We start from the raw sequence: 20895 nt of genomic DNA, 5'->3' as shown, positions 1-20895 counted from the left end.
CAATAACTCTGAAATACAACGTGAAATGTGCCGGCTGTCCAAAGTAAAGAGAAAATAAAGAAGGTGAATGTATGTGTGCGTGTACCTTGGCTTAATAGGGTTACTACACTTTTAAAATTTCAAAATCCCATACATTTCAGACCCTAATTTCTAGACTTCTTGGTAAAAAAAATCTAATAATTGGTGACACATTCGTAAATAGATGTGTATCATTTTGACTCTTTACATGCCATTATTTGACCAAATAATTGGAGGCACTAACTGACTTGCAGGGGAGGATGGCTGCACGCGTAGAGTCTATTAATCACTCATAATTGTACCCCTCAAAGGGCATGGTGGACATTACAGTACAAAAGTTAATCGCCTGGGGAGAGGGGTGGTGGTTGAGGGTGAGGGAGGTGGGACGGGGGAGATCAGCCGGCCCAGCAATACGGGAAAATGGCAGCATTTTCCTGAATTTCACAATAGCCAACAGGCACCTGGACTGGAATATAAATGTATTAAAAATATTTACTTTGCACTGCTACTCCAACAATGCACAACATAAAATATGGGTTTTTATTTAAAGACAAAAATGCTCAAACTTTTTAGTTCCACTGATTGTTTTTGCTGACATAGACATAAATAGAAACTAATTATTAATAATATCACTCACCACCTCAGGTTAAAAGTAAGTGAGATTGTGGATGCAAGAAAGCAGCCATTACTTGTCTCGACACGCTTCTTGTTTATTTTGTAGAGAAAAATATCTAAATTAAATAAAAAAAATTGAGCTTTTAATTGAACCTTTTTGAGGTAACGTAATGGCCAGCTATGGAGGTCTGTATGGAGGATACTCTTTTTCTGGCATGAGCATTTCAAACGTATGCAGATTTTTGTGACGGAGGATGAGAAGTTTTTAAAAAGGAACGCCTAGGCAAGGGGCAAAAGTGAGTTTTTCATCTGTCCATTTAATCGTCCCTAACCAGGTCTTGTGCAGCGTGTATAGAATTAAAATGTTTGCATTCGGAACAGAATAAAATCTTGAAATGCCATTGCGTGTCCTGGCCCTTTAACTGAGAGTTCAATTGCAGGCGAGTGAGAGAAACATCAAGAGAGAGCAAGCGAGACTCAAAAACACGGAAGCGATACATGCGGCTTTGTGAAGAAGCAATTGAGAGCCAAAATAAGCATCTTAAGTTACTTTTAATTTGAGCAAGGGGATGACGTGCTATAAATATAGCCATCTCTACAGTGCGAGCGTGGTCCGAGCTCATCTGTGAATTTGCCTCGTGTGACAACAAGAGTCTGAGAAAAGTTCCAGTACGCTCTCCAACTACAGCTGCGTTTGGCGATTGTTTGGTGAGTTGAAAGTGTCTCCCAGCATTTATAATGTAGATGTTAATAACGTGGAGACCTCTGGCTATTCGTCCAAAGCAGCTAATGTATCTTAAAATCCATATTTTTTGAATAAGGATGGACGATGACGGAAGGGTGCTCAGGTCGTGGACCGCGGACGGACCAGCAAAAGAGGGTAAAGCGCTCATTTGAAAAGTCTACACATTATGAGGTGACATGTAAGTCAAAAACCAGTTGCCTGCCCAGTCACGATTTTGTGAGTGATTTATATACGACCCATACGTGCTTTCCTCCAAAACTGGCCATTGGCTCACCCAAATCATGAAAAATATTGGAAAAAAAAAAATCTGTGAATTGGTGATTCCACGGCTGTTACATTCCTCTAAATAGGAGTCCACTGTAATCCCTAATTATCTTTTGCTTTCAGCCATATTGTGTATTGGAGACAGTATTGTCTAAATAACCTTAAAAACACATCGTCATATAAATCATATAGTTTATCAGTGTCATTTTCTGTATACCCCAGTGTTTCTCTCGCGACTACTGAATAATTCAATGGCTTCCGGTGTGTGAACTCTTCTGTGTACGAGTATCATTCCTTAATTGTTTTTTACAGTTATCATTATGAACAGTGAAAACTGGAAGATGGTCACTGACTCTATTTACGTGCAGTTAATATTCAGGTTAAGGTCAAGATTTTGATTTGGGAGTCATTCGGAATAACCCGTTTAAATGGCTTGTGCAGAACGGGTTACATTACCTGATTGAAACGGCACCGCATGGATGTCATGACACAATTATATGTCATCTCCGCTTGTTCTTCCGCTTCCTTCCTTTCTTTCTCCTTGCTCCAAAAGTGTGGTGTCATACTTACTCTAGTTTACGCCATGTTTTGTTTTCCACTACTTGTGTAGTTCCAGTGGGTTGCGTCCCAAACAACGTACATGCAAGCACTTCCTGCACTACAAAGACCCAATATACCGAACGGTTGCGCTTGCGCAGTGTGTCATGCACACATATTCAGGTTAATTAAGGGCAAATTCAGGTTATATTTGGGTTTTAATTTTAATCAATTGACTGACTTCATTTAGCAACGATCCACATTCCCTATTGTTATCCATTTCATTTGAAAATACATTATCAATTGAAGTTGCACTATGGGTTGTGATTCAAGTTGGTCTGATCATTTTAAGACATAGGGCAATACTGTATTGAGTAATCATAAATAAATCACTCTTATGCTTGATTGTGTTTGTAAAATTTATATTGAAGTCAACACAGATGTAACTGATATTAGATTTTTGCTGAATAGCCAATGAAGTATAAAATAACATGATAAATGTGGCACAGATCAGTGACTTTAGTTTATTGCACAGTGTACGGCAATTATCTCAAGATTGCATTTGCATCTAATTATTAACAGTGACCAGGCCAAAAACACGATTTAGTCATTGTTACTGATGTGTCAAATGATAGCCAATTCTATGAATCAACATTGTCACTGTCAATTGTGTATATATATATATATATATATATATATATATATATATATATATATATATATATATATCGTAAAATATGATGATTATTATTTTGTTCATGTTAATCATATCCGTAAATTACACAGTTGTCATATGAATGACAATTGTATGAAGTGATCATTCTGAAATACAATACATTGAAATCTAGTAGCGATGTAGTACTCCATAAACAGTCGCTTTGGGGATCACAGAGCATACCACAGGTCTCACAGTCATCATCAAGTGTTCTCATCCGACACACCAAAGGTTCAGCAAATCTCTGTTCTGCTGATTATAATAGTAGCCTCTCCATCAGTCTTTGTCCTAAAGGCAAAATGAATATTCATCCGAGTTTAGACCTTTGTAATGAATATTCATCATGGTTAACGCCAAATATGCATATTAGCTTGCCAGCCCAGATGGCCCAACAATGATAACATATACACACACATGGATGCACAAACACTATCACACATTCTTTGAGTTTTTTTTTTTTTAAATAATAGCCAAGGTAACATTTTCATGCAGCATCAAACTGACAATTCAATGGATTCAGTGTCAGGACAAGTTCTTCTCACACATCTTTGGATCATACACTCACATATTGAAGCTGCATCACAAAAAAATGCACCGCTGAATATATTGATGAATAAATACTATAAATAACATTTGAATAGGAGTTATTATTTACCAACATGACAGTGAAAATAACATAAATGATCGAGTAACCGCTGTTGTCATAGCAACAGACAGTCATTAATTCCATCGGTGGCAGCTCGTCTCGGCAGCAACAACACAAGGTTTAGGCCCAAAGAAGCTGTCCGTTTCAGCCCTGATGCAGCAAGCTGAATGAATTTGCCACCCACAAGGTTTGCATGCTAATCAACATGTCGAGAAATAAAGACATTTTTAGTTGATGAAAATATTACTAATCAACAATGTCCTATCGTTACTGGTACACTTGTTAGAACAGAGTTGAAGGTTCTCAATATGGAGAACGCAAAGTACGGTCTTGTGAACTCGCCAAGGACACTCTTCCCAAGAACGTACGTGATAACATTCTTGCTAAGAACGCAAATTTCTTTGTAAATTGGAACAGCTGTGTACTGTTTTTAACGCGCTCTGTCTTGTTTTCATTTTGTTCTGTTTTGGTTGAATTTAGTTTTGTATATAGTTTTGGGTTTTTCTTGTTTCATTGTGTGTCTCGTTATGTTTATTGTGAACACCTTTACTAGTCATCCCGATCCCTTGTCTTCCAATCAGATCCCTCTGCCAGCGGGAAGCACACAATAACGTGCTCGACGTCGCCGGTCTGCCTGCAACCCCCCTCAGCCTGCCGACCACCGCCAAACCCTTCACGTGATTTCTGTTTTTCTCTCCATGTACTTTTCACCCTTTTCGCGTAGTTGGAGTGTTTCACAATACCCTACCATGTTACCTCCCAACGTCTCTGTTAATTCTGATTTCGAGGACGATCAAGATTTTGTTTACTCTCTTTTGAGTTTGACATTGATTGTGATTTTCCCAGTCTTTCTCCCTAGTCAGTTTTTGTCACATTTTAGTACTTTGAGTCCACCCCAAAATCCTTCACATTGGACCATTATTTGGGCACTTGGTTGGCCATCTATCCGGGACTTCCGTGGGGTGGCCAACAACTGCGCCAGAGTAAAGGTTCTGCCACCTGCTTTTCACACCCCAAGTAGTTCCTTCCGAGCCGCTTCGTCGCTTTCTGACCTCGTCCACTGTCTATTTCTGTACCTCGTCCCGTTCCACCCACATTTTCTAGTCCTCATTCCTGATACTCTCCACACCTATTGTCACTAGCTCTCCCCAACCTCTCTAGTGGCAGGCTAATGAGGCTCAGGCCCCCGCGCCAGCTTCTCGACAACCACGACTATCACCAGTCCCTGTTTCGGCTCATTGGAAGCTGTGGCCGTCACCAGTTCTGGTCCCGGCGCCACGAATGCTTCCGCCGTCGCAAGTCTGAGTTCCGGTGGAACACATCCTACCCAGTTCCTGTGCCGGCTTCTCGGCAGCTGCGGCCGTCATCAGTTCCTGGGCTGGCTCCTCCGCACCTGCGCCCATCTGAGGTCCCTCTTCCAACAGTGTGAGTGCTGCCGCGGCCACCTGACTTTTCTCCAGCAGCCAAGTCCTGTGGCCGCCATCACCTCCTGTCGGCCACCGGATTAGCCCCGATTGGCTAATCCCACCTCTCTGGCCCCCTTCCACCCACTTTTTTTGGTTTAGGACATCTGGGATCCATCCTTTAAAGAGGGGGGTACAGTCATGTTCTCTTTTGGCTTCGTATTTACTTTTAAATTTTCCTTGTTCTTTTGTGTGTCTCGTTAGTTTGTGCACCTGTGCTTGTCATGTCGGTCCCTTGTCTTCCAATCGGCTCCCTCTGTCACTTGTCTTTGCAAGTGTGCATTTAGTGCCCTGCCTTCTTTCAGTCTATGCAGTGTTCCGAATGTTTGTTTTGTTACTTTGATTCCGGTTGTTTTGTACTTGAGAATTTTTGTTTATCCAAGTACCGTGTTTGTCTTTTTGTTGTCATTTAATTTATTTATATTATACCATGTGGAAAGTGCTTTGTTACAGCTCCAGCTGTTGTGAAACGTCCTATATAAATACAGTTGTATTATATTGTATTGTAAATCAAGTCCATCGTGCATTTCGGTCCTCCTCCAAGCCTTTTTGAGACATTTGTTTTGTTGTCATTGACTAGTTTTTGAGAGAACAGGGAGACTTCTTGCTTCCCTGCATTTGGGTCCTACAAAGTCAGCAAGTTAACCCAGAACCATAACAAAAATGATGTCAAGATCCAGATTCCAAAAAAAGACAAACATTTTAGCAGGTCACATTCAGCAATATTAAAGAAACTTTCAGCAATGACCTCCCCTTACAAGCAATAAGAAAATGACTATCATAAAACAATTTGAAAGCCAATCCTTTATTAAGCCTTTTTCTTTTCTGTTCACAGCTGCTCCTACCACCGTTTGGACACTGCCTCCCTGAACACACCACTACCCTCCTACACAAAAAGCAAAGTGCTGCCTCGATATTCTCAGCACAATCAGATACTTCCTCTGAGCCAAAGCCTTGCTAACAAGCTTACACACTCAACGCGTACTGTGTGTGGTTTTGCGAGCGCTTTTGTGCTACATACGACACATCCATTATGGCCACACACACAATGACAGAGTTGTACTTGTGTTCTGACGCAGGGTTAAGGCCGACTTGCCTTTTGTCTGTTAGCTTGGCGTCACCTGAGATCACATGCATACACATAGATGGAAGAAGAAAACAGCTGCAGGAACATTAGATTTGTTTTACTGCGCAGTCATAATGGGGTCATGTGAGCAGCAAAGCTCAAATGGGTCACAGGCTGTGACTCACTGCACGGTACAATATACCTGCACACAGTAAACCCACCACCTGGCAAAGAGCCATCAATATAAAGCCCATGGGCTGTTTTTAAATTTGTAATGCTGCCTCACTTTATGGCGCAACAAAAATACAGTGTTGCTCTTTTTATTATCTGAGATCACCATCGAGAACGATAGTACAACATTTTTTTGGAAACAAAAATAATCGAACTACACTTTTGAGGATATTGGTGTCAAATGTTTTACAGGACACAGCAATCAGGAGCCAATGATACAAATTGAAAAGGGGAATTTAAAACGTTGACAAGTATAAAAACAATGCCTACCTTGCATGACTAAGATTCAGAAAGATGTTTACTCTTGACATTAAATGAGTTGATCAATGCAAGAGATTCCCTTGCATCTTGAATTGTTTTTGTACACAAAACTTAATTCTAAACTCTAAATCCTGCAGTGCATCAAAGCAGTAAGGTTAGAAGATTAAATCGCTAAAAAGATTAAGCTGGCGTAAGGTTTGACTTTAAAGAGTAAGTACAGCTCCGCGTGTAATCTCACTCGCACAACCAGGAATACAACAATACGTGCTGTTTCTTCACGCACTATTCTGTTATTTTAATGTCAAGCAAAAGTTTGTGATTAAATAAACAGTTGGTCTGCTGGGTGATCTTGTGAAAACGGAAAGGTTAAAAGAAAAATCAAGATTGGTGATTTTTTTTTTTTCCCTTAATGGCCCCAGGTGTCTTAGTCGCACCATGAGAATATCCAAACAATTTTATACAATGCTCTACAGTACAAAAACTTTATTTATATAGCGCATTTCACAACAGCTGGAGCAGTAACAAAGCCGTTTTCATATGGTGTCATATAAATTACCAGGAAATGAGAACACAAATTAACACACATAAACAATAGATACCAGAAGAACAGATTTCACTAGCCCTCATGGAACTTTTTCTGGGGGTTTGTCCTGTCTCGTAAAGATGAGCTTTTGTTACCATAAAAATGAGGGACTGAGTTTGGGGATTGAACAAGGCAAGTGACTACTATTTACAGTGGAACCCAGAGAGGGAAAGAAAACGTGACCGTGTGAAGATCTGTGAATGTGGCGCATGCAGCAAACACAAATATACACCTCGACCCCACATCGCAACTTCACCAAATATTCAAGTTTGTGCCAGTTATCAGAAATTAATCCTAATGACACTTTTAGTTGATGCTAATCTGGATTTGCACGACACCACTGCTTATTTTGTCTTTAACATGGTAGTGCTTTCCCAGTGGTTGAAAGGCTAAAAGTAGCGCTCTTTGCCTAGCATCACTTCCAAGTCATAGGCAGCGAAACTCAGTGTCGTTCCCAAATGGTCAAAATTAGTCACACTATGTCGTAACAATTCAGAAAAATTCAATTGCAGATATTATTGTTTCTGTTACTAAAACTAGCGAAAAAACTGTGAGCAGAACCTGTTCATCATTTTAGGGAGGAAATAGTACAAGCAAAAGACATTGCTAGCAGATTCATACTATATGCCAGCTCAAAACAAAATTTTGTCAGGTGTATTTGAATGATTCAAAGAAAATATTCTTATCTGAAAGATTGCTCATATTATGGTGTGAGCGTTCAGAATTTCAAGTGTGTTTCATATGGAGGTGTGAGTCAGCAGGGTAGCAGCAATCAAGCCATCCAGTGTGTCAAATTGGCTGCTCATTAATGTAGACAAACTGCCAAAGGAACCAAACACACACACACACAAATCCAGTTGCCTTTTCTATTGAATTAAAACAAAAGAAAAAAAATGAACTCAGTTTTTTTTTTTTTGGATCCATTTGAACTTTTACCCAAAAGTGCCCGCTTTGGCTATTCTGAATGAATAATTTTTGGGGTGGAAATATTTACATTCCATGAGTAACATATTTCGATTAGTGAAGGTTTGACCACACATTTTCTCTGCAATAACATTTTCAAACAGCCCCAACTAAACCCATTTTCTGAATACAATGAAAAGCAGAACAAAGTTGCAGGGGGACATTTATGAGCTTGCAGTTAAAACTACTCCATTTGTCTGCTGGAGAAGGAAAGGTGTTCATAACTGGTTACCCAGCTTTAAAACAATTTGCCACGCTCAAAAAACACTTATCAAATCATCAGGGATTCTAATGAAGTTATATCGCTTAAGACTAGTGCACTGTAAATCAAATTTTAAAGTCAGTAAAGCCATCTTTATTCCAATTAGTTCATTACAAGCATCATCTGTATTTATTATTTTAGTATTTTATGTATTCATTCATGTTTATTTTGACATATTTTTAAGAATAAAATGCTTTTAATTCTTCTGCATTTCTGGTTGAAAGAAATGGATGACATTTAAACCCAAAGTATTATTCCTTCGCTTATCATACTTCGGTATCTCAGTATTTTCAGAATTTATTAGCTATGAGAGGGGTGGGCAAACTTTTTGATTGGCATGCCACAATGGGTTCTAAAATTTGACAGAGGGCCCAAACCAGGAGTGTTTTGGTAATCTCACCTCATGGGAGAAAAAAAATACATTCAATTTTAAATGAAAGTGAATAAAAGCATGACGGCAATATATATGTATTTGAAAAACCACAGTATCTAGAAAATAAAACATTAACAATGTTTATTCATTTAATTTTTTTCAAGTTCGGCAGGCCGGATTAAAACGTTTAACATGTGGCACCTGGGCCATAGTTTGCCCACGCCTGAGCTATAAGATAGTACAGCATGAGATAGGAGTGAGCGACTTGCAAGTTATTCAATGAAGGAGTCGTAATTTGGAGGTTTTATTTTATTTATTTATTTATTTATTTATTTTAGTTTTGACTTGTGAGCACAAACTTGATATGTGACCAAAACAATGAGAATCACATCTTGTATATTGAAAACAACTTTTTAGCTTGGCTTTAGGAAAGTCTGCTGAATTTCATGATTGACAAATGGACGCACAACATTTGTAGCTAGATAAAATAAAAATTCACACTGGCATGTATTCTTTATCATCAACAAAGAATACAAATTTTAGAGCATCAAGTGTAGTAATAGTGAAAGTACTATTTTCATTTGAACCTACAATCCTGTATCATGCGGCATCCCGGTGGCCAAGGCAGGCCCACTAAAAGGACCAGCACAATTAATTGGATTGTCGAATTAAATCATGATGCATGGACTGTTTAATTCTTTAGGGTCTTTTTGACTATTTCATTGCACTACGGTTTTATACAGTACAATATTATTGAGTGCCATTTCTCTTAGTTGGGTGGGAGGCTGGAACGGATTCACAACATTTCCATTAGTTTTGGCGCGACTGCATGTTTAAACACACGTCTCTGGTAGTTGGAACGCTCTCCAGTCCCACTGCGCAAAAACCACAAGAACAAAATATGCATTTAGGACGCTGTCCCAGAAAACATATTTTCAAAGAAAGTTCCATTTATGTGATACTCCATTCGGCAGGACTTTCGTCTTTTAAATGAAAACGGCCTGCAACTATGACGATATGTGCAATGTAAAGCTCTAAAAAAAAACGTTGGTTTACAGTCCAAACAGCAAGAAAACAGAAACGCAGCGTGCTAGGATTAACTACTCTTTAATTACTGTTAGCCAACGAGAAGGCTGTGATTTCAAAATCATTGATGTCTAAGAACCGTAAAATGCAACTAAAATAAGGCTTCGAAACATCTTAACAGAGATTGTTAATACCAAACCAAGACATTATAATATACTGTTTTGTTAAGCATGGAATTTGTATAAAATGAAGATCTTTTAAAGAATACTGTCAGCATAGCAGCAAACAAAGTCATATAGCATAGCTTGCAGTTGCTTTGTCGGCTCAATCTGTGTGAACAGATGGTATGTGCTAACAAGCTAGGCTAAATGGAGCTACCTTTGGCATAGACCACCACTGATTTCTGAATCCAGGCCTCTTAATTAAACGTAACATTTAATCTTCTCAGTGTGCAGTCTGCTGGAAAAACATCAACACTGATGACCTCCGTGTCCTTGTAATTAGTGTCTTAGAATGACATTAACAGTTATATTTACAGGAAGACTCCTGACTCAACCTATACACCTCACGCCAATTCATCCCCGTTAACACACTGGCCTTTCATCATCAAAGCCACAATATGTAAAAGAACTCTTTTAATGGACTCAGAAAGAGCATTTCAAGGAACTCTTGGCGCTCCTTTAATAGATGGTATACAGTGCCGTTGTATTTAAGTTCATTCATTTTGATAATTCACGAGAGATGACGTGAAGTCTACAACGGGTTTTGTACTGTCAAGGTATCTCGAGATACTGAGACACACCTCTATTTTGTTACGTGAACAATAAGAAACTCATGCGGATTAGTGCGTACATTTTACAGCTGCAGTTACTTGTATAAAAATTGTAAATAACATGGCAATGATTAATTGAAATTATTTACAAGGACTCGACCGATTAATCGTCCAGACAATTTTCTCAATTATGTAGTTAAACAAATATTAAATAACTGAGTACTATAAAACGGTCAAATATCCTTCATTTTATTAATTCATGTTTTCTTCATATTTTTTAAATTAATTAGACAATCAATTGTAACAAGTTTACAGAGACAGCATCTGCCTCCCAAAAAATCTTTATTGGTTGGCCTTCATATCATGAAGTACCTTCATTTGCAGGGTTTATACTCATGTCAACAAAAACAAGCCGTGATTGTTGCTGTAAAACTTTTAGTTGTTGACCGATGTTGCCTTCGGAGAACGCCCAACTGGATTTCAAATGAGTCAACAACCACAAACCTGACTATTGTAATGACAATTTGTAATTTTAGGAAATTTTCTCTCATGTTGTGGAAATTATTAATTCCCTAATACGTTAGCTTGAAGCCAGACAGTAAAGGTATACTATACTGTATGTACAGTACCATGAAAATCTATTTGCCGACTTCCTGGCGACTATTAATTTTTGCATATTTATTAATCACACTATCAATCAGGTGGCCGACTGGTTAGCACGATGGCCTCACAGCGAGAGACAGCATCTGTGGTGGGTTCAATCTCGGCTCCGGCCTTCCTGTGTGGAGTTTGCATGTTCTCCCCGTGCCTGCATGGGTTAGGTACTCCGGGTACTCCGGTTTCCTCCCACATTTCAAAAACATGCATGGCAGGCTGATTGAACACTCTAAATTGCCCCTAGGTATGAGTGTGAGCGCGGATGGTTGTTTGTCTCTGTGTGCCCTGCAATTGGCTGGCAACCAGTTCAGGGTGTCCCCCGCCTACTGCCTGAAAATAGCTGGGATCGGCTCCAGCGCGCCCCGTGACCCTAGTGAGGAGAAACGGTATAGATAATGGATGGATGGACTATCAATCAGATCATCAAGCCAATTATTGTATCACAAAGACTACTCAAGTAAATTTAAAACGTAGTTTCAAAATGTTGTTTCTAATAAGGGGGAATTGGAAACCAACCGGCCGTATTTAAAAAAAAAAAAAAAAAAAAAGATAAATGAAAAGATTACAAAATAAAAATACAAGTTGGGCAGACATTTCCAAGGCGTTGGAACTCCAGTTAAACCAAAGCTCAAGTCAAAGCTTTTATTCATAAACTTGAGAAAACTCAGTGGTGAACCTTCCCAGGAGTGGTCAGCCAACAAAAATTGCTCCGCGAGTGAAACGAAGACTCTTCCAGGAGGTCGTAAAACACTCCAGAACGACATTCAAAACTGCACGCCTCGTTGGCCACTGTCAAGGGCAGTGTCCAAAAAAACCAAATATTTTTTCTTATGATATTGGAGACGTCTCAGGACTCCCATCAAGATTCAGTCAGAGCGTGGTATGTTCACCACCGGCACATCCAGACAGCAAGTCGATCATGTTTGCATGAAGCCGCTGATGATCACGATCGTTGCTGTATTCTAAGTGTAGGTGTGTGTGTGTTCAAGCGGATCCACAACCGGAATCTGTGTCTCCGCATTTCTGCAGTGAAGGGAAATGAGGGAATTAGCCCAAGAGTGAGGGCATTACTCACTTCAGCCCTCGAGTAGAAGATAGTGCTCCGTCTGAAGCCTCGAGCATGAATCACAGTTTTTATAGCATCAAGATAAAAGTGCTTGAGTTGACAGAAAGACCTTGTAAAGCTTGAAAACGACCACCTTGAATTTAGGGAGTTTGAACATTGTCAGCTCAAAATGCAGCTTGAAGACTTGATTTTATAATTGCACTTTGGTAAAAATGGCACAAATCTGTGCAGGAAGTTGCCAAATGGAAAATAAACACTTGAGTGAATGTGTTTAGGACAAAGTGGGACAGAAAAGTTCCACGTTCTACTGATGTTACACAGACACACACCAAAACAATTCCACTGACAAACTTAAGGGTGGAAAACCAGTTTGAGTTGGAAAATCCATTTGGATTTTAAAAGAAGCGAATCACACCACTCCGAAATGTCCCGTCGAAATCATATGGCCTCGCACGTACTCTATTTATCCTGCCGATTAAAACAGACTCTTTGACTGTTTTCATCATCATGTACCCTAACCATTTACAATGTTGTACACAGATTTTTATGTCATAATTTACAAGGAAGAAATACATCAAAACATTGATTCCTTCATTGTGTATGATGCGTATCAGTTAAATACAGTCATTTAGTGGGTCTGTCAATAACTAAAAAAAAATAATTTGGACCTTTAAAAAATATAGTGCAACACAAACTACGGGTAGAGATCTTAACTAGTGCAGGCAAAATGTTGCCGCATCCCACGTTTGTGGATGGCCCCAAAAATAAAATATCAAGGATGCATGTCCTGCATTGACACCGCACGCTTTGCCGTCCACCAAAGAGTAAGCTTCATGAAAATCGGATGTGGCTTTTAATTTATTAAAACACAATGTTATGTCACTGCTAAAATGAAAAATATAAAGGTAGCCCAAAACCTTTGCAGAGCACTGCAGATACTGAATAATTTGATATATATCATAAGGTACATTGAATAACTTGTGAAATGTCCGATGCGAATTAGAGTGTATTTAAAGATAAATCCGAACCTGGAATGTTAGTGGAATTAAAACCTTGTCCATTTAAAATTAAAAAGGCCTATAGACTGGTTAGCACGTCCTCCTGACACAAGTGGTGGGTTTGAATCCGTCAGTGTGGCGTTTACATGTTCTCCGTGTGCCAGCGTGGGTTTTCACCCACATTCCAAAAACATGCAAGCTAGGTTGATTGGACTCGCTAAATTGTTCCTAGGTGGGATTGCGGGCACAATTGGCAGACAACCAGTCCTGGGTGTAGGAATAGTGTCATTTCAAAAATAAAGTGAGTAAAGAACTACAGAAAAAAATAAGCTACTATTATTAGTATTTCTTACATGTAGCTGTTGTGCTGCCGAGGCCACACTATCTGTACAGTAGACCGGTAACACCTATTGCCATCCCTCCTACCCACCTTGTTAGACACTTTCCTAAATGTTAATCTGATTGAGACATTAAAAGGGAAGTCAACCCCAAAAACTTACTTGCTATAAAATTTTCACTAGTCTATAAATGGCATTGTGATTAATATTGCATTTGTGGAATACGTGCTAATTAGGCAGCAACTCGTTTTTAGCCATCTCAGGGGCCGGCCATTTTGTCACTTCTGTCGACTGGAAATGACATCACAGTTGCTCAGGGCTCAGGTAACAAGCGATCCCGACTTGATTGTTTTTTGAAGCAGAACTATGATTGGTTAATGTCCACTGTGATTTGCAGTCAACAGAAGTGTCAAAATGGCAGTCCGATGAGATGTTTAAAAAAAAAAACGGGTTGATTTTCTTGCTTAATTAGTATTCCGCAAACGCAATATTAACCGGAATGCCATGTTTCTACAAATGGGCCTGCAAAGAACAAATTCATGAAATTATTGGGCTTGACTTCCCTCTCAGGATGTGGCCGAGCCTTTTCAACTCTTGATGGATTTGTGAAAGAAATTAACGAAACTTTAAAAAGACAACAGGCACAATCCAATTTTTTCACAATTTTAGATACTGATTTGCTACAAAATATGCCAAGAAAACGCTATATTTTGGATGTTAAGTGTATTTAAGTGTGAATTTAACAACAGGCACCATCTAGAATAATCCTGCCTGAGCAGAGAGAGGCAATCTATTTAAAGGCACTGTGGTTTAACAACAGATTAAGGGAAAATATCCGTTAAGAATTGATGTACATGTACTCTGTGAAAAAAAATATGAATTGTAACAATGATCGCATCAATATGTCGGGGTTTTTTTCAAATTAATGCATGACCATCTTTACGCTGTACTGTATTGTGAATGAATAAAGAAATATACTTGCCGTTTATTATGTTGGAAAAACAAAAACCCTCAAGAACAATAATTCAGAACTCACACACAAACTGGAAAAAGAAAATACGGAACTGCCTCCTGGAACCAATTGAGTTGAATGTTGAAGGCATTGTGTACTTTAATTGGATTCACAAAATCAATTCCAATGTCACAATGACAGTCAAGCTCCCCAAAGATTGCCCCCCCCTTTGCAAATTTTAGCAAACATCCATGGTTACCATCTTTCTTGCTCGCATCTTTACTCTCTCTTCTCTCTGATTCTGTTTATTCAGCTCTCTGTCTCTCTGCCGCGGAATAAATTGAATTAGAGCTCCACCATCCACTCTGCAGGATCCCGCAACCCTCTGTCAGATAGTTAAAGAGAGAGTGAAGGAAAGCTGCTGCTGAAAGCTGAGATAAACAGAGGGCAAGACGAAAGACGCTGTAATAAAAATCCCCCTTCCCCTATAAAGAACAGTCTAACAGCCTCTACTTCCTTGTACTCTCGGCCTGATAACAAGCAACATGTGTTGGTCTTTCCAGAGGTAGGGAGGAGGTATATTATAGACAAAAAGTGCATGCTGTACAATAAACAACGTGACTGAGGTCTGCTCCAAAAATCCAAATCCAATCCAGAGTAATTGACCACCATTATATTGATAGTATAAAACATAAACTCATTTTACAACTTCAAAAATACTCTCTGTAGCTTCTGCTAACAACCATGGCTAAACTTTGCTTCTCCCTGACACAAAAATCTCTGTTCCGAGGTATGACTTCCTTTAACATGCGTTTGATTTTCTTATTCGGGCGTTGGGGCGGTCTTGGGGCATATTAGGTCGTCATTACAGAGAAAGCAGCAAAACAGCAAATAGGTGAGTTTCTCAGCAACTAGACTATGAGATGTTCCACAAAAAAAAACATGAAAAGGTGTATTTGTGAAGAGTGATCTGCAAATAGGCGGCATTTCACTGCAAATAAGGTCAAGACAGATCTGGAAAACCTCCCCAATTCCTACTCTTGCCATTTTTGAAGCCAGACAGACAGATAAGCACCCGTTACTGAGGCAACAGCCAAACAGTGGTATAGTTGATTCAACCAACAGCCTTGAAATTGGCCAAAGCTTTCTTCATTCCTGTATTTCATTGTTCAGTAAAAACTGCAGTCCACGTGATGCTGATGCAAAAGCAAACTCATCTTGTTACATGTAAATAGGACACTTAAATCAATGAAAATGGAGTGAAAATCACCACTTCTTCACATGCTCAGCCACATTCTCTTTCTAGTGCCGGTGAACATTTGCAGAATGATCTCTTATCCAATGGACCATCAGCACCATTATGAGTGGTTCATGTGCATATATTTATTGATCAATCAGTACACGTTATTTGGACTAGGACAAACGAGTACGATTAGAGTATATCAAATAATATCTGGATAGCAATTAAAATGGGGCAGATTTGGTAGATAAAATGACATTTCATTTAAAAGCAAACAATATTGTAAAGTTTGATAGAGGGCCGGCGTTCCCATTTTTGTGGCTCGACTACCATTTGCCAAAATAATCCTTTTGGTTCATTTTAATGCTGGCCGCCATGGTGGGAGCGGATGTGGTGTCAAGTTGTTGACCTTGGATCCGCCAGTTGTTATTGTGATACTCCAGTTCACTAAGGATGTAAAGTCGTCTATTTTTTTTCTTTTTCTCCATAAAGGTGGCATCCAGGCTCAGATATTTATTTATGAACTTAAACTGAAAGGATGCAACCTGACCCGCGTCATAGAGAGGCTTCTGCCTTCGCAAGCGGTGGCTGATTATGAGCTGTGTATTGGCCTTGTTTGACACAGAGTCAGCAAAACTGGCGTCCCTCAGATATGATTAATGGACCTTCCATCGGTATTGATGGCATGCCCAGCTCTGGAAAATGGCGAGGCTGACTCAAATTCGTTAGACTCTGGCTAAGGAAATGTTGCATTGAACCAGAGACAGCCAGGCCAAGACGGCTCTTAATGCCGCTACGTCGCGGCGCCGCTTCTTGCAGACAAGTATGGCTTAGCATGTTAGCTGTCATGTCTTGACAAATAGCTTCTGCGATTATAAGCTTGCCTTAATACAACCATCCAGTGTAAACAAAAACGCATTTGGATGCATTTTTCCTGATAAAACAGATATTTTTCATTCTGACCACCACAGATACACTTTAAATAGATAACTATATTATATGTAATGTGGCTACTTTCAATGTGTGACTGTTATTTGTTTTCACATTGAGCACGTATGTTCATGTGTACAAGAATGACATAGTTAACAAAACAATAAAATAGAAGCTTACAATGGGGCAAGCGAAGGACGATCATTTTAATAACTTTCTACCGTCAGGTCAGTGAGGAAATTTTAAAATACACAACAAAAAAGTGTTTTCTGGTTTTATTTTGACAATGAAAACTCTACCTTTAAGGAAAAAAAAATTTGGTTTGTAGATAAAGTATTTATACAATACAATACAAAACAGCTGAATTTGTGTAGCGCATTTCACAACAGCTTGACACAATCCCTCCACCCAGGACAACATCTAAGGAACTGCAGGCCTCACCTCCCTCACCCTATCATCACTGTTAATAAGTTAACAATAAGGTAGAGACTGGGCAAAAATGACATTGAAGGCAGCGTTTCAAGGTGAAAACCACTGATGACCAAAAATAACATATAGGCTCATCTTACTTTTGCAAAAAAAAAAAAAAAAAGACATCTGATTGAGTCCCAAGACTGTTGGAGAGAATATAGATCAGGCATCAACAAATGGATCCGGACCGACAGATGATTCGGACCGGACCCATGGCCAATCTATGATGAATTTTTTTTCAGAGCGCATTCGCAAACGTTGACGATGCAATTCTAGTAAATACGGAAAAGGCGTCACTGATTTGAGCCAATCAAATCTTTTGTTTACGATCCATTGCCAATTGCGCAGCAGACCGGAAGAGAGTGCTGCTGACAGTATGCCTTGCTAAAAAGTTAGCGAGGTCGATGCGTCTTGTTTTAAATGAATGGACGGAGAAATTTAGTTTTGTTCTGGCTGCAGCCGATTCAAAACCAGTGTGCATCATATGCTCCGAAACCGTCGCAACATTGCGAAGCGCCACAACGAAACAAAGCACCGCCCTTTTGTGCACAGTTATCCGCTGACGTTTGAGGTGAGCGCAGGCAAAAACATCGAACTTCGAGTGCAGTATAACAGATTTGTACATTTTCGTTTACATCCCAGCGGCATGCAAACGAATATTCAGTAAAAGTATCATGGATTTTGGGGAAACATAAAAAAAACGTTCAAGTGATGGGGAAGTTGTGAAGGAGTGCTTAAATGTGGTTGCACAAACATTATTTAAAGGAAAACACAAAGCCCAGATGTGTGAAATAATCTACCAAATCCCAATGGCCCTGACTCCGTTGTAACCCAGATTTAAGTCACTGGCAGGGCAGTCACAAACTCATTTTTCTCATTAAGAGAAGTTAAAAAAATATTCAAAAGAAAAAGTGGTGTCAAAGCTCATTTTGAATTCGTTTTTCATGAGGACAGCCATTTTTATTGATTGTGGACTGAACATGTTGACCTGTTTTACTTGGATAATTCGGCCTTCCGTTTTTTTTAGGCCGATAACTCTTTGATTTAAGAAAAAAAAACGTAAAAGATGTTAACTCAATGCTTAGCAGTTGTTATATTTCTGCAGGAGATATTTTACTGTTTTTGCTGGAAGTGGCACCCTGAAGTTCCTGGAGCCACATTTTCTTGAATGTGAAATACACGCCTTATATTTGTTTGACTGGCAAAGGTGTTTAATGGGAACATTGCTAAATATTTAGTATATAAGTGCGCTCTGTTGAAAATGACTAAATATTGAAACTACGTAAAAATGTGAGCATAGGCTAGACATTAAGGGAAGTTGGACTTTGGTTCGGACCTTTGAATTAGAAGAAATTAAGAAATTTACATCGTGGACCTCTGTGACTTTTAATTGAATACCTCTATATATATATATATATATATATATATATATATATATATATATATATATATATATATATATATATATATATATATATGGGTTTATAATCTTTTAGAGAGACAAATATACACGCACAATCCGGTCGAATAGGAATGATTCACTTGAAACATTAACATTTTATGCACATACTGTATTTTGGTGTCTGTGCTGTTTGTACGTGTTCATCTTTTTCTACCAATATAAGGTGAACCTTTCTAACGCGAGCCTTTTCTTTTTCCACACTGCTCATACCGTGTACTCCGACACTCAAATACGGCACAAACAGATTTTTTCCCCGCCCCTCTCTGGTTGGAGGCAGGTGCAAAAATGTGACGCACAGCATAAGGTGCTGGTTTTGCTTTATTTTCGCAATAATTGCCTATTCAGATACTGACTCCAAGTGTCATGCGTATGCATTTGAGTCACACACGGTACTCTGACACGCGCGTGTAGTTTGCTCACCCCGGGTAGCTGGTGGAATTTAGCCTGAGCGCACTGTCATCCGGCCAAGGATTACGCGTACGCACACGCACGCACGCACACGCTGAGGCGCGCGCGCACACGCGCTCTGCACCTGTATAACTTGCACAGGACTCATCCTGTGACCTTGGTATGTACTCATCTTCCAGAGTAACACATGCACCGCACCCAGCACATCGTCCCATGGTGACACACAACAACTCTTGTTCAACACAAACACACCATTCCATCACTGAAACCGTGAACTCAAACGAATGCTGAGGGAGGATGGCATTTTTGTACGGATGCATAAGACTAAAATGGCACATTGAGATGATCAATGAAAAACAAAGTTTACCTCCTTTCCTTTACGTGCAACCTTTGTTGGCTTCCTTCGATGGCCAAGCGTCAGGGCTCAGTTATCACTTCAAATGCCATCGTTACAATTCAGTCACGGTTGTAACTCCACAAAATAGGTTCCAAACGAAATAATAAGAGCCATTCGTGTTTGTGCAAGGGGCAATTTATGAATATCCCTCGAGGTGGATGTAAATCCCGTCTAGGTTTAGAATTCAGTCTTCCAGAGGGGTGCGTCCATTCTGCATTCACACAGCGGTCGACGGCGTCCTTCTTCTCGCCTTCGTCTCATTTGCTCTCTCTCTCCGTTTTTTTCTCCGCGTTTCATCCCTCCATTCGTAAGGTAAGTAAAGAATCCCATTCGTGAGAACTTGACACGGAGCCACTTGAGCCGTTGCCCCTCTCCTCCCTTTTTACCACCCTTGTTGCCTCTTCCGCTCCGTCCCACCAGTGCTCCCCCCCCCCTCTGGTCGCTAACCTCGCGCAGGTGACCCACGAAGAATTCCTCTACAAGAGTCCAATATCCCAAGCGAGACGTATTCCAAAGCCAGATCAGGTGTAGTTAAGAAAATAAAATAATACGTCCTGCGCCGAAGGAAGTCAAAAGTGCAACCTTTTCAACAAGGCATTTTAATTCACTTTCCAGTCGCAAGATGCTCTCTCCTTTTCGCTCTCATCGTAGCTGTGAATCTCTGTCAAGTCAGCACAACGTGTCGCCACTGTAGTCCGCGGAAGGGGAAAAAACAATCAAATAATTTGGAAAAAAAAATATGTTTTGTGCAAAGGTTACAATGAAGTTCGGGTCAGGGATTTCCCGGCGGCCAGAGACAATTGAATAACAGAACTCGGCTGATCCTCGCTCCGCTGTGATTGCTTCTCTTGCACAGTTAATCCACACAGCGCATTGGGTAAACGCAGTCAAGTAACGGCATTCAGGAAACTCCATTTCCTGTCGTTTCCTCTTCAAAATAAAACATTTGACGGGAGATTCAAAACGAAAACGAAGAGAAACTAATTGAATTTGAGTGATACGGATTTAAAAAAAATAAAAGGAAAAAGAAGCATCATCAATCAACATCACACACACGAGGCGGGGCTGCAAAACACAGAATCTTCAATTAAAATGTTATACTTTTACCAGTCTAGACATAGGTTTTATAGAAAGCCCTGCGAACTGATTGAGATAGGTAATATTGCAAATCATTAAAAAAAAAGAAAAGAAATCAGATGTATGGTGGATTAGGAAAAAATAGTGAATATTTATCAATCCATTAAGTCATACAATGGATCGCTCACATTGTTTGCAGAAGCTGGAACTTATACTCAACGGCAATTTTATCTTTTTAAGAAATTAATATTTAATAATAGTATATAATACAAATATTTAACTTGTCAATGTCTAAAAGCTTTTCATGGAAGTTATTGCAAATATTGCCCCTGCCAGTGAACTCTATAACTGTACTAATT

At 39.5% G+C, this 20895-nt stretch overlaps 1 protein-coding gene across 2 annotated transcripts in view; it reads right to left on the bottom strand.

Moving 5' to 3' along the window:
• The window catches only part of lrfn5a (leucine rich repeat and fibronectin type III domain containing 5a), a 111611-nt gene extending 91237 nt beyond the window's left edge, over positions 1-20374 (bottom strand). For both annotated transcript variants that reach the window (XM_088299948.1, XM_088299874.1), the window contains exon 1: positions 19430-20374. The gene's annotated coding sequence lies outside the window, so the exon portion shown is untranslated. The remainder of the gene's footprint in view (positions 1-19429) is intronic.
• Between the last annotated feature and the right edge of the window lie 521 nt (positions 20375-20895).

The sequence above is a fragment of the Idiotropiscis lumnitzeri genome, chromosome 1 (genome assembly GCF_059441095.1).
Source record: "Idiotropiscis lumnitzeri isolate Australia: NSW breed Sydney's pygmy pipehorse chromosome 1, RoL_Ilum_1.0, whole genome shotgun sequence".
Classification (NCBI taxonomy): domain Eukaryota; kingdom Metazoa; phylum Chordata; class Actinopteri; order Syngnathiformes; family Syngnathidae; genus Idiotropiscis; species Idiotropiscis lumnitzeri.
This window is presented reverse-complemented; position numbering and strand designations above follow the sequence as displayed.